Source organism: Martes martes, assembly GCF_963455335.1.
Source record: "Martes martes genome assembly, chromosome: 6".
Classification (NCBI taxonomy): Eukaryota; Metazoa; Chordata; class Mammalia; order Carnivora; family Mustelidae; genus Martes; species Martes martes.
The window spans coordinates 142,545,647-142,561,013 of NC_137893.1; the positions used below are offsets into that span (position 1 = coordinate 142,545,647).

A 15,367-nucleotide genomic window follows, 5' to 3' on the forward strand; every position below is an offset into this window, starting at 1 on the left:
GAGACAGAGCAGAAGCAGGGGCAGAGGCAGAGGGAGAAGGAGAAGCAGACTCCCCACAGAGCTGGGAGCTGGACATGGGGCTCGATCGCAGAACCTGGGAATCATGACCTGATCCGAAGGCAGATGCTTAACCATCTGAGCCACCCAGGTGCCCCAAGATTTTGTTTTTTTGAGTAATATCAAGAGTTCTGTGTTTCACCAACTGAGCCAGTGGGCACCCCAGTAATATTACTCTTATTTATACTAAACGCTTGTTTAGATTTATCCCTGATTTTACTATCATCGTTACTCTTTACACTGCCAGACTTTGACAAGGCCTGAGATTGTGCCCTTCCTACCAGCTAACAAAATAACGTTGGGTTTTGCCTGTGTCTCCTGGTTCCAAGACACACGACTTTATGACTCATGGCCGTAGAATAGTAGCCACAGTCCTTCAGTATTTTTTCTAATGGTTCCCTTTGTTCTCCTACAGAGACAACTCCCGGATCCCTTGCTGTGTTTTAGGTGTGGGCTGTGGATGGTTTTATTTGTCCTTCTTACTGAACCATGTGATTATTTCATAGTATGTGAGAATAGTGAAATTTAAGAAGTTTCTATTATGTTAAGGTAACTGAAAGTATTTTTTTTCTTATTTTAAGGGAATTTTTGGGTATCTACTTTATCAAAGCAGTCATCATTAGATTTTATTCTCCTTATTATTAATTACGTGGTGGAAAGTGTGGTGGATATTACTTACAGTAAGCCCTGAAGCAAAATTTTGGAAAATGATCTAAAAAAAATTGCTGAGCATGTCATTCCATGTACACTAGAAATGCCTAATAGGAATTTTTGTTTTGCATTTTCATATGTCATGATGGAGTTGAACAAACAGTAGACCAGCATCTGAATACCAATTTTAAAATATAGTTTTATCTCCTTTTGAGCGACTGTGGATCCTTTGGTCTTGTTTTCCTCACCTGCGAAACGATTTTCTTCTCCCTCTTGCCATCACTATTGATTCAACATTTAAAGCATTGCCAGGCAGAATCGTGATCCCCTGAAGGTGCCTTATCCTAATCCCAGAACCTGTGAGTACGTGAACTCACCCGGGGAAAAGGGCCTTTGCTGAGGAGACTAAGTTAAGCATTTGAAGGGAGGGAGAGTATCTTGAGAGAATATCCAGCTAGGGGCTGGGCAGTGTAATCACAAAGACCCTTATGACTTCAAGAGGGAGTCAGGAGATGTGGTAACAGAAGTAGTTCAGAATTATGTTGTGGCGAAAGACTTGTCTGTACGTTGCTTGCTGGATTTGTAGATGGAAGGGACCATGAGCCAAGGAACACGGCCAGTCTATGGAAGCCTGGAAAATAGGAGAGAAATAGATTGTTCTTAAAAGCCTCCACAAGGAATGAAATCCTGCTAACAACTTTTTGTGTCTAGATGTATTTTCAGTTGAAGTATCCTTGACATATAATATAGCCAAGTAAGACCTGTTTTGTACCACTGACCTCCAAAAGTATAATAAACTTGTGTTCTAAGCCATTGCATTTATTGTAATTTGTTACAGCAGCAATAGGAAACTCATACGCTACTTTAAGAGATTACTGGGATGATTTTAAAAAGGTAATTGATAATGAGAAAGTGCTTTGTAAACTGAAGTATTATAAACGTTAATTATTATTAATAAAATTAAAGTGTGTTCTAACAACTCTAATTAGAAGGATGAGGTCTGTTGGAAACAAACTCTAGATTAGAAATGGGCTAGTGGGTCTTTGCCATTTTCATCAACTTTAATAGGGTTTCTCTCAAAGTGAATTAACAGAACCATTAAAGCAATCCCTCTGGGACCAATCTGAAATTAATTTTTGAGCTTGATCTCCACAACATTCTTGAAACCATAAATTAAAAGGAAGTAATAATTCTTCTCTGAGTCACACATCTGCTTCGGTAAGAGGCCCACGGGTGCAGGGCACAACTGGCCTGGGAATAAAACAACCTTGTCGGGTTGAAAATGCTTAAGTCAAAGAAAAGTCTGTTATATATCTTGTAGCCCATTGTAGTGTAATCCTAATGATCAACTAATTATTTAAAAAAATGTGTAGTCTGCAAATATATTGAAGAAACTTTTCTAGCAGTACAAGCTCAAGAAAGAACTGATTTTCTCCTGTCTCCCTTACCTGCCTCCTCCCTTCCCCTAACCTCATCCTCTGGTTGTTACCACAAATCGGCCCTCATGAGAAAATATAATGACACCTTTATTGGCAACAGACTATAAAATAATCCAATTGGTACAAATCACTTGAAATTACCCCTTTTTAGCTAGTGGTTTCCTCCTTTGTGCCCTTGGAAATTACTTTATATTCAGGAACAATGATATTAGAAATTCAAGACAACCTATGTGTTTGCTTTGAACTATTCACGTATATAGCATTATGTAGAAAAATTATAAATCAAGTGACTAAAATCTGCACTATTACTCCAGATTTCTTTTTGTCAGATTAAAACAAAACAAAACAAAACAAAACTGCTTCTTTATCCTCAAAATTACTAGTTTGTCCTTGCAGTGATTTTCAAAAGCATGTCAATTATTGAAATTAAAACAGATTTGTTGATCATACACATGACCTTGGTTTCAAACAGACATCAGGAAAGATATGCCTCGGCTGTTGGACCCTGTTGGGACACCCACTCCATATTCCACTTTGGATCTTGAAAGAGAAAATGTTCATTTTGAGTCGATTCCTGCACAAAATTATATTACTCTTGCAGTCAAACAACAAAAACCTCCCAGAGAACTTGAGCCACAAGACTTGTGGGAATCGTCGTCTCCTACAAAAATAGCAAAGCCAAAGTGGTGCTATAGGATGAACAGAAGGTTCTGCCTCCAGGAGTTAAAGAATGCCAGGGCAATATGGGTTTTATTTGGAAGGAATTCTCTTCAGGCTCAACCTTAAGACGGTTGTGTGTGGCGCGCCTTTCAGGAGCACAAATTTGAACAGAACAGAAAACCAACAGAATTTGGGTTTGCTTTGGTGTGTCAGTATTTAGTTTCTTGGACTCTGTCCGAGAGAACTAAATATGAATTGTGATCCTACCCTTGAAATCCTCGTCCTAAACTGCACCAGCTGTTGCAAAACGTAGACTGACACCTACTAGTTCTAGGTGTTTGACTTCCCTATATCCAAGTCCTTCTCTCCAAACTGGGAAGATTTTTGCTTGTTAAAATCATAAATTTTCTCAATCAGGCATGTGAAGTAGGGGATTTTGATTTGTAAGTGCTTTGAAAAATTTTTAAGGGGATTTAATTAAGTTTTTAAACGAGATCGGTTATTTTGAGAGGAGTTTAGTTTATGTAACTTGAGTGTATCAAATGCTAATCAAAGTTTCCTCCAAAAGTTGGTCTATTTTATATAACACTTATTATATTTATAAATAGATGAGAGGATTTGCACGTTGAATTTAAAGCAAAGTCTGTCTCAAGTTTTTTTTTTTTTTTTTTTTTTTTACTTTAATACACAAAAATAAAATTTAAAACACAACTCGAAATAGCTCTTTTTGTATAAATAGGCGCCCTTGGGTAAAATGACTTTGACACCGTTGGCAATTCTCCCAGCTGTGGCATATGTCTTTGAAAATGCCTAATTCTTTCTGCATTGCCAAGGCTTCTCTTTGGATCATTGTTCTGCCTCCAGTGGACATCTTGAGAGTACTTTCTACCATACTCAGGGCACCCAGCTCTCTTCTGCTTGGGTGGTCCTTTGTAATAGACTCCTGAGGCTTTTTACACAGTCGCCCCCTACTGGTCTGTCTGGAAGCCTTCCCAGGTGAACTACATCCCTCTTCACTCCCTCCCTGTTCCACCTCTTTGGTCTTCTTAGTTTCCAAAGACCCCTCTGGCTTTGAAACTCTACTCTTGCTTCTTACTCCCACCACACCCCAGGCATCAACCTACTTTCTTTAGTTTTCTGTCCTTTGGTCTGATTTCATTTCCATCTGTTTTTTTGTTTTGGAGATAGCAGGGGATTTAGATCCATGGGGAGTAGAGAATGAGATTAAGGAAAGCAAAACATCTACAGAAGAAGAAGAATTTAAATCCTTTATTAAGCTAAAAAATATTCTTCAACTCTTTTCTGTGAATTGAATTGCATTACAAATAAATTCCCTTCTTAGCTGGATATTGACCTAGCTTACAAATAAGGGAGCATAAGTACAGACCCCACCAAATAAAAGGGGTGGGGAATGCCATCCTGGAGCATCTAGATAGAGCACTCCTGCCTGGTGTTGTAATAGAGTAAATAATAAGTTTTCTTTACATTTTACTTCTGCATGTCATTTCCTGTGTTGTCCAACCCGTCCTCCCTCTCAAGATGGTCTCTTGACTAGGCCTGTTTTGTTTTGTTTGTTTGCTTAAATCTTACTGTGGCAAGAACACTTATCTACCCTCTTAACGGATTTTTAAGTGTATAATATACTGTTGACTGTAGACTAGCCTTTTTCTTTCTGTTTTAATTTGGAGCAGTTTTAGGTTCATAGCAAATTTGAGAAGATGGTACAGAATTTTTCCTTATGGTTCAGCATCTGACTCTTGATTTCAGCTCAGGTCATGATCTCAGGGTTGTGAGATTGGGCCCCACATTGGGCACCATGCTGGGCATGGAAGCTCCTTGAGAGTCTCCCTGCTCTCCTTGCCTTAAAAAAAATAAAAATAAAAAAATAAAAATAAATCTTAGAATATTTCCTTATATCCCACAGTTGTTGATTTGTTACAATTGGTGAACCTATTCTGATGTAGCATAATCATCCAAAATCCATAGTTTGCATGGTTGTTCATTGGTGGTAGTAAATGTTCTGTGGGTTTGGATACACATATAACGACGTGCATCTACCTCTATAGTATACAGAGCAATTTCACCCATCTAAAAACTAACTAGTACTTACCTAGTCATCCCTCCCTCATCCAGTCCCTGCCGATCACTGATATTTTTAGTGTCTCCGTATATTTATTGCTTGTTCCAAAATATTCCATCGTTGGAACCATATAATATGTATGTAGCCTTTTCAGATTGGCTTCTTTCACTTCCTATTATACATTAAAGTTTCCTCCATGTCTTTTTATGGCTTTTTAAAGCTTAATAGGATTCTCTCCTTACCAGATGATTGTGTTCTAAAACCAGCATGGCCTCTTGTACCCGATATGGCCCTATGCCTAAATTCTTTAGGCTCCACTTAATTTTTTAGTTTCCTGGTTTGCCTTTCAATTTCTTCCTGGATCTGGAGCCCTGTCTTGGACCTTGAAATAAGTAGCAGCTTATTTTGGAAGGCCCCCTCCTCGGGTTGATGGACCATGTATTGGAAAACCCAATAGCTGTGTACTCCACATCTGCCTCTAATAAATTAACCTACTAGGACTGGAGATACATTATCTGCCTGTATGGTTAGGACATATATTTGTCTTATCCCACCACCTGGACAGTACCTCCTGGATGTAAGTATCAGCCCTGACTGAAACCCAGGATCCCTTATCTCCTTGAACTTTATGATTTCAACTCCTGACAAGTCATGTCACCTGGTTATTTTCCCCCACCTCTAGACCCTTCCTTTCCCTAAGGTCATTACTCTTTCTGGCTGCCCTGCTTGTGCTCCCAGTGTGCACAGAGCCCACGTGAGTTATGGCCTTGCACATCCGCAGTTGAATTGTAATTGATGTTCATAGGCCTGTCCCTAAGTCACTATAGGAGCTAAAGGTGCCTTCTAAATCATCAAGGAAAGAATAAATTATGTTCAGTAAAATTTTATTGTTCCCATAATTTATTCGTTGAAATCTGGCAATCCACATAGGAAATATGGTTAGCTCTATATTAATCAGCTTCATCAACTGTCCACTTTTGAATAGCTTCAAATTTACTGCCTTAGGAAAGATCTAGATGATTGAATTTCATTCCATATCTGGATATTTGACGTCATATGCACAGATTTCAGACAGAGGTTGGTATAACAGGGAGATCATTTCTAGCACATGAACCCTGCGTCGCTTGGCCATTCATGCCAACAGTCTTGACTCCCTGCTGGTTCTTTTGTTTCAGTCATTGACCGTCATACCTTCTGGGCCAATAATTCCTTTTATTCTTTGAAGAGTTAGGCCCCTGGTTCACCGTCTCTCTCTCAAACATTGCTTCCTCGATAATTCTTTTTTTTTTTTTTTAAGATTTTATTTATTTATTTGACAGAGAGAGAGAGATCACAAGTAGGCAGAGAGGCAGGCAGAGAGAGAAGGCGAAGCAGGCTCCCCGCTGAGCGAAGAGCCCTATGCGGGGCTCGATCCCAGGACCCTGAGATCATGACCTGAGCTGAATGAAGGTGGAGGCTTAACCCACTGAGCCACCCAGGTGCCCCTCCTCGATAATTCTTAATAGTGGAGCTGTGGAGCTGCTGAGGGGAGAGTCATTGCTGAGCTGGTGCCCTGAAGACCCTATAAGCCATCTCCATTTTATCGATTCGCCTTTGGTAGGAAAGCAAAGATCCTTTCAGTGACTAAAGAGACCACATGTTGAGATGCAGAGCCAAAAATGGAATGTTGTCTGACTCTCTATGTCCCTCAACGGAGACAACAGAGTTAGAGAATCTTGAGTCCCACTTTGCGTGATTAGAAATTTGGGGGTATGTTTGCTACCCCTGAAACGTGGGGATTATTTGTTACTGTAGTGTAGCATTCCCTGTCCAGGCAGGTAATCCTTTCAATACCCCGGACTCAAGTCTTTGACCTCTTTTCATCCTACAGTCTTCACATTCCTCTTACCTCAGCCACATATATCCTGGCCTACATCGTGCTTACTGCCAATAACCAAACCTTCTGCATAGATTAAATCTTGAGTATCCTGATCTTCAAATATGATTGCCTGTGTTTCCAGCTTGCCTTTGCCGATGTCCCAACTCCATGAATTCTTCCCAACCTTAGCATTTATTATTCCCTAATCCACTTTATATTCTTTTCTTCCTTACCCTGTTTTCATTGCTTAGTCTACCATTATGACCCTTCCTGTGCACAGAACTATATCTACTTTGCCCTCTCTCCTTTCATGGCATAACCTCCACCTAGGTTAAATGTGACTTGAAAAAAAATTAATTTCAGTTTTATATTAAATTCAGGTGTGCACTCTAATGATTCAGCAATTCTGCACATTACTCTGTGTTCATCATGATAGGTATACTCCTAAGCCCCTTCATCTAGTTCACCCATACCACACCCACCTCCCCTCTGGAACCCATCAGTGTATTCTCTATAGTTAAGAGTTGGGGTTTTTTTGTTTGTTTGTTTGTCTCTTTTTTCTTTTTTCTTTTTAAATTCCATGTACAGGTGAAATCATATGGTATTTCTCTTTCTCTGACTTATCAAACTCCATATTATACTGTCTAGATCCATCCATGTTGTTGCAAATGGCAAGATTACATTTTTATGGCTGAGTAAAAGTCCGTCGTGTATTTTTACTAATTCTTCTTTATCCATTCATCTATCAGTGGGAACTTGGGCTGCTTTCATAGTTTGACTGTCGTAAATACGGCTGTAATAAAACATAGGGCTACAAGTATTCCTTTGAGTTAATGTTTCATATTTTGGGGCATAAACACCTAGTAATGTGATTACTATATCATAGGGTATTTCTATTTTTACCTTTTGAGGAACCTCCATACTGTTTTTCAGAGTGGTTGTACCACTCTTGAATTCCCACCGATAGTGCAAGAGCCACATCCTCACCAACTGTTGTTTCCTATGTTTTTTGTTTCAGCCATTCTGACAGGTGTGAGGAAAGGTCTCATTGTAGTTTCCATTTCTATTGCCGTGGTGAGGAGTAATGGTGAGTAATGTTGAGCAACTTTTCATGTGTCTTTTGCCCATCTGGAAATTGTCCGGAGAAATAATTATTCATGTCTTCGCTCCTTTTTAAATTGGATTATTTGTTTTTTGGGTGGTGGGTTATATCATTTCTTTATATATTTTGGATACTAACCCTTTATCAGATACGCCATTTGCAAATATCTTCTCCCATTCTGTAGGCTGCCTTTCGGTTTTGTTGATTGTGTCCTTTGCTGTACACAAGCGTTTTATTTTGATATAGTTCCAGTTGTTTATTTTTGCTTTTATTTCCCTTGCCTCAGGGGACATATCTAGAAAGAAGTTTCTGCGGCCGATGTCAAAGGGGTTACTGCCTATGTTCTCTCTAAGACTTTTATAGTTTCAGGTCTCACATTTAGGTCCTTAATCCATTTTGAATTTATTATATGGTAACTGAACTTTAAGGAAGTGGTCCAGTTTCATATTTTACATGTAGCTGTCCAGTTTTCCCAGCAGTATTTGTTGAAAAGACATTTTTCCATTGCATATTCTTTCCTGCTTTAAGATCAATTGACCCAATGATTCTGTGTTTACTTCTGGGCTCTCTCTTCTGTTCCATTGATCTATCTTTCTGTTTCTGAGCCAGTACCATACTGTTTTGATTATTTCAGCTTTGTAGTATATCTTGAAATTTGAGATTGTGATACCTCTAGCTTTGTTCTTCTTTTTCTAAATTGCTTTTGCTCTTTGTGGTCATTTGTGTTTTCATACAAATTTTAGGATTATCCATCTTAGCTCTATGAAAAATGGTGTTGGCATTTTGATAGGGATTATATTAAGTCTGTAGATTCCTTTGGGTGTTTATTCCTTTATTCCCAAATTCCTTTGGGTTTCAAAAATGTTCTTCCAACTTATGAGCATGGAATTTATTTCCATTTTGTTTATATTGTCTTCAATTTCTTTCATCAGTATTTTATATTTTTCAGAGGACAGGTCTCTCACTTCCTTGGTTATATTTCTTCCTAGGTATTTTATTCCTTTTGGTGTAATTGTAATTGGGATTGTTTTCTTAATTTCTCTTTCTGCTACCTCATTATTAATGTAGAGAAATGCATTGATTTCTGTATATTGATTTTGTATTCTGCAACCTTACTGAATTATCAATATTAGTAGTTTCTTGTTGGAGTCCTTCGAGTTTTCTATCTATAGTATCTTGTCAACTGCAAATAGTGAAAGTTTTATCACTTCCTTAGCAATTTGGGTACCTTTTATTTCTTTTTCTTGTCTGACTGTTGTGGGTAGGACAACACAGAAGTGGGAAGAGCAGACATCCTTATCTTGCTCCTGACCTTAGAGGAAAAACTCTTGTTTTTCCATTGAGGATGATGTTACCTGCGGCTTTATTATGTCGATGTTCCCGGGACTAAACTTACCTTGTTGAATGTTTTTACCATGAATGGATATGGCTGTTACGCTTTGTCTGATGCTTTTTTGGCATCTATTAATATGATCATATGGTTTTTATCCTTTCTCTTGTTGATGTGATATATCACATTGGTTAATTTGCCAATATTGAACCACTCCTGCATCTCAGGAATAAATCCCATTTGATTGTGGTGAATATTTTTTTAATACATTGTTGGATTCAGTTTGTTAATATTTTGTTCAAGTTTTGCATCTGTGCTCATCAAAGATATTGGCCTGTAGTTCACCTTTTTTTTTTTTTTTTTGGAAGTGTCTTTATCTGGTTTTAGTATCAGGATAATCCTGGCTTCATAGGATGAATTTGGAAGCTATCCTTTCTCTTCTATTTTTTGGAATGGTTTGAGAAGCATAGGTATTCTTTAAATTCTTGTTAGAATTCACTCATGAAGTTGTCTGGCCTGGGACTTTGGTTTGTTTTGGGAGATCTTTGTTTACTGATTCTGTTTCATTGCCGGTACACAGTGTGTTCTCATGTTCTATTTCTTCCTGACTCAGTTTTGGGAGGTTATATGCAGCTAGGAATTTATCCTTTCTTCTAGGTTGTCCAGTTTGTTGGCATATAATTTTTCATAATATTCTCTTATAGTCCTTTGTATTTCTGTAATGTTGGTTATGATTTCTCTTTCATTTTTTATTTTCTTTCAGTTCTCTCTCTCTCCTTTTTTAATGACTGTGGCTAAAGGTTTTTCAATTTTGTTGGTTTTTTCAGAGCAGCAGCTCTTGGTTTCATTGATCTGTTCCATTGCTTTTTTAATGTCCATTGCATTTATTTCTGCTCTAATCTTTACTCTTTCTTTCCTTCTACTGGTTTTGGGTCTTGCATTCTTTTACTAGCTTCTGTGGGTGTAAGTTTACATAGGCCTGTATTTCTATAAACTTCCCCCTCAGAACCATTTTTGCAGCATCCAAAAGATTTTTGAACCACTGCATCTTTATTCTCATTTGTCTCCATGTTTTCTTGATTTTCTCCTTGATATCTGTGTTGACCCATTCATTGTTAGGTAGCATGCTGTTAAAAATCTTTGCAGATTTTTCTTGTGGTTGATTCCTAGTTTCATAGTGTTGTGGTCAGAAAAGATGCATGATATGAGTTTGATCTTTTTAAATTTATTGAGACTTCTTTTGTGGCCTAACATATGATCTCTTCTGGAGAATGTTCCATTATACTTGAATGTGTATTCTGCTGTTGTAGGATGGAATGTACTGAATATATCTGTTAGTTCGCTCTTGTCCATTGTGCCATTCGAGGCTACTGTTTCATGTTGTTATTCTGTTTGCACGATATATCTATAATGTAAGTGGGCTGTTAAAGTCCCTATTATTGTATTCCTATTGATTACTTCATTTATTTTTGTTATTAGCTGCTTTATATATTGCGGTGTTCCTTTCTTGGGTGCACAAATATTTATGATCTTCATGTTGGCTTGCTCCCTGGTTATGTAGTGTCCTTCTTTGTCTCTTGTTAAGGTGTTAAGCCAGCCTAATTGCAAGAACTCAAGAAATTAGGCCCGTCTGATTTTCAAAGCCAGATGTTTCTGGGATTCATCTTCCCCATGTAAGTTCCTAATGCCTGGGGTTACTGGTGTGAGGATCTGTTTGTTTTCTCCGTGTCCGCAGCATCCCTCCTTCCTGCACACAGTTTTGTGGGTCCGTTTAGATCTAGACTAGGGCTTTGTCTTTCCTACCATCTTCAATGTGGTCTCTTCTCTATATTCAGGTGTGGCAAGTCTGTTTTGCCAGTCTTTGGGCCATTTTCTAAGCCATTACCAGTGATGGGGGGTATTATCTTATTGGATCCATGAGACAAGCTGTACTTAGCATCCTCCTACTCCATCATCTTCCTCGCAAGTCTATATGCGCCTTTCTTGAAACATACTCATGTATTTTGTGAATAGGCAAGTGGATTACGGTAGGGAACAAACCATTTGATTCACTGGCCAGATTCTAATTACTATTTAATTACTCCTACTATATTTCCCATGGCTGTTTACTCTCACACTATCTAAGATGGGTATTTCTTATCTTATTCTCTCTTAAATTACCCATCACTTCCCCCCTTTTCATTTTCAGCTGATGAGTTTGTCTCTTATTGAGAAAATGTGAGCAATCCGAAAAGCAGTTTCACACACTTTCCCTACCACATCTACCAGTCTACCTGCTCTGTCCTTCTATTCTGCTCTTCTGCCTGCTACTTCAGAAGAACTGTCTCTGCTCCAAAGGATAATCCCGTTCATTGTGCACTAGATCCCTTTCTTTATGCTTAGTCAGGGTTATTCATCTGCAATTCTCTTTCTTTTTTTCCTGTTTTATAAATTTCCCTTTCTTTTTTTTTTTTAAGATTTTATTTATTTATTTGACAGAGAGAAACACAGCGAGAGAGGGAGCACAAGCAAGGGGAGTGGGAGAGGGAGAAGCAGACTTCCTGTTGAGCAGAGAGCCCGATGTGGGGCTCGATCCCAGAACCCTGGGATCATGACCTGAGTTGAAGGCAGTTGCTCAACGACTAAGCCACCCAGGTGCCCTGAATTTCCCTTTCTTTACCAAATCCTCCCATCAGCCTAAAAACATGCTCTGATATCACTGAGCCTAAGGCAAAGACAGAAAAACTTCATATAACCATACACGTGCCTGCGACTCCCTCACCCCTGCTCTGCTGTTTTTGAGAGCTCAACTCTTGGTGGGTGGTCTCCATGTCTTCTCCTCCCATTTCATCCTAAACTCCCTCCAATTAATCTTACATAGATATCATTGCAATGGATTCGTTCTTATCAAGATCTCCTCCAGCCTCCATATGACTAAGTGAGATCCAATTCTCCGTTTTCGTCATACACTATCATTTGACATAATTGACTACTTCATCCACATTGAAATGATCTCTTCACTTGGATTCCATGACCTCGTTCTCTCACCCCCTTCTACCTCACTCTCATTTTCTTCTCTTTTTCTCTTCTCATCATCTTGATCCTGTGTCATATTGGCATGACATGAGGCTCAGTTTTCATGCCTTTTATCTTCTTTTATCTTCCTTGACTTCCCTCGTCTCTTTTGATTCTATAGTTTTCATTAATATTTATCTCTCCTCCAGACTTGTTATTCAAACTCCAGAGAAGGCGCATGATTATGGAAAAACTCAACGTAAAGAACACCAAGTTCTGCTGGATTTTATTTTTGATTTTGATTTTCTAAGCTGACATGCAGGGAGACAAGTTTCACCATGTAAGCTATAAAACGAATTCCTAAAATATTTTAGTAATTCTATTTGAGTTTTTAAATCATTTGAATATTCTGACAGATGAGGAGAAGCCAATTATACTCATAATTAATTCCAAAAGCATTAAGATTGAACTTAGGTGAATTTGTTTCATTGCTTCCATAAGAGAGTAACATCAAGTTAACTTTTTCTGGTAGTACTTTATATGCTAGCTGACTTTTCATCTTTCTGTCTGAATGGAGATATGGTCTTCACTCTTCTTTTTCGTTCTTACCAAACTTTCCTCACAGCTCTAGGGGAATGTACACAAAGAGTGTAAAATACGTGAGTCGGTAGCTTTGAGACAGATTACAATGAGGTAATTAAATTGCTATTTAAGAAATAAAGGCAATATACAGTACATTGGGTTTAAAACTTGGTTTCCTGAATATAAATGTTGATCATTTTATGTTTGCTCCTACTCTCCAATGATATTTTAAACTTTATGTATTGGCTCCTCATGGAAAAACTTGTGTAAACAGAGAGAAATCTTTCAAAATTGTAACAACCCTGAAAATGAGGAGTTATGGCCGAAAGTTATCCAGAATCTTGTTGATATTTGTACCAACCACGTTTGAATAGGGCTTTTGTAATAGGCATAATAGGAAGAACATTAGACTGGAAATCATGGTACCTCCCACCAAATAGTGGTTTTCCATGAATCACTTCTCTCTGGGTTTAGTTGTCTCACCTGAAAAATAATGAGGTTGGACTTAGTGGTTTATTAAAAGTTCATTTAGGGGGGTGCCTGGGTGGCTCAGTGGGTTAAAGCCTCTGCCTTTGGCTCAGGTCATGGTCTCAGGGTCCTGGGATTGAGCCCCGCATCGGGCTCTCTGCTCTGCAGGGAGTCTGCTTCCTCCTCTCTCTCTCTGCCTGCCTCTCTGCCTAGTTGTGATTTCTCTCTGTCAAATACATAAAATATTAAATTAAAAAAAAAGTTCATTTAGGGACTTACATCTGATGACCTATTTGTTTTTTTGTTTTTTGTTTTTTCTGTTGTTATTTTTTTCCCCCATATCTTTAGGAAGATTGAAGAGATTGAAGGGGAATTTATGCCTTTCTTAGTGTGTGTATGTGTGTGTGTGTGAGAGAGAGAGAGAGAGGGAAATTTTGCAGGCTCGTACATGTGATTTCCTCTACTTCTGGTAAAAAACAAATCCCATTTTTATGTTCCTTGAAGGGGAGTCCATGTTCTCTCTGTCTCGTATCCTTTTCATTTTACAAAGGAGTGCAACCCTTTCTTTTGAAAATTCCTCATTCTCCTTCCTCAGCCATGCGGTTCTTTTGATTCTTCCATGTTCTTGAAAAATTCCTTTCCTCTTCCATGACCATGAAATCAACCTGCTCCAACCCTAGACAACTTTTCTCCTGATCATGCCTGACTGGTTGCAGAATCAGGCGTGTGACTAAACTGGGGCACCCCAATTTTTCCTATAATTGTTCAAGCTACAGATGAAGGACAAAAAGGCATTTCCTCATATATGATGAAGCTGGGAAATAGGAAACAGGTGGCTTCAGGTTCTATTGTTCCCTGCTATGGAGAGAAAGTTGATCTCAGAGCACAATGTGATACAATGAGAAGCCAGGGAAGGGATGAGAATGATGGCCTTAGGTGGTGTTTGAGTCTGTGGCCAGCTGAATTACCCTACTTCCTGCAGTTGTGTGAGCCTTCCCAACACTCTACTTTTTGCTTAAGGTAGAGTTGAAGGCGCTGTCTGTTGCAACCAAGATTTATTACTGACTTTTAATTTCATAGCCAGGCTGATGGGGAAATTTGTGATAGAAGAAATAGTCATTGTTTCCTTCTTTCTTTTCTCTACCCTCCCACACACCTTTTTAAGCTGTCAAAATAATTGAGGACATACGGGAGGATTCTGCTCTAAATTGGTATCAATCACACCCAAACGTGGCTTACTATTGTTCTGGTCCATTCTTTGCTTTTTCTCTCTTCTTCTGGTAATGGTCCCTGGCCCCAGGAATGAGGATTTGACTCAAGATGCTATAATTACATTTTTTATGGCACAGTGATTAGTCCAAGATGTGAGCACATAACCCATGCCAGACCAATGGGTTCCTTTCCCTGGATTTTTTCACATTAGATCAGAAGGCATGCCTCTTAGATTCCTGGGCCACAGGAGTACTATCCGATTGGTCTGATATGTTCATGGCTGGGTTGTCCATACACGGATTGGAAAACTTCATCTTTATTGGGAGAGAATTAAGCTGATTTGAAAAAAAAAAAAAAAAAAAGACAAAAATTTTGGAAAGAAAGCGTCTGAATGCTTCAGGTTCCATTTTCCAGCAGCTCGAGGCCCACTGTCGTAGTTGTGTTCTCGAGAAGCAGATGCTGAGGTGGGGTTTGGCGTGCTGGGTGTTTTGGGGAATTAGTGCCCAAAGATTGTACACTGGGAGGTGGGTACGTGTTACCTTGCAGGGGAGAGGTCTCCGCGTTTTCTTCGGTGGAGGGAAGAATGCCAGCTCTTATCAGGGATGTGTGGGTTGCTTCCACAGGTTCCAATGTTTCAGAACACGCTGGAGTTTAAAATTTTGAAGGACTTTTGCCCACATGACCTCATCCCACGTGTACGTGTCCCAACCAGGTCTTGCTCTTCATCTAACAACCTGCCGTGGTCATTTTCCCCGTCTGGAGATTGGTCATTCTGACTGTTAAGCCAGGATCGAATCCAGTTGTTGTCATTTTTGTTTGTTTTTCCTTATGTTGTAGGAAATGAAGTCTCTTTGTGAGGGACCAGAGAGGCATTCTGGCTTTTACACTTTTGTTTTCATTCATCACCTGTACCTTTTCATTAAGTTTTCCCAGA

The 15,367-nt window shown here is 38.9% G+C and overlaps 1 protein-coding gene across 2 annotated transcripts in view; it reads left to right on the plus strand.

Moving 5' to 3' along the window:
• The window catches only part of LOC308344536 (uncharacterized protein), a 573,794-nt gene that overhangs the window by 438,185 nt on the left and 120,242 nt on the right, over positions 1 to 15,367 (plus strand). Inside the window, exon 5 of one of the 2 annotated variants that reach the window (XR_013966994.1) lies at positions 7,764 to 7,832. The exons of the other annotated variant lie outside the window; for it this stretch is intronic. The gene's annotated coding sequence lies outside the window, so the exon portion shown is untranslated. The remainder of the gene's footprint in view (positions 1 to 7,763; positions 7,833 to 15,367) is intronic. 2 annotated transcript variants of the gene reach the window in all.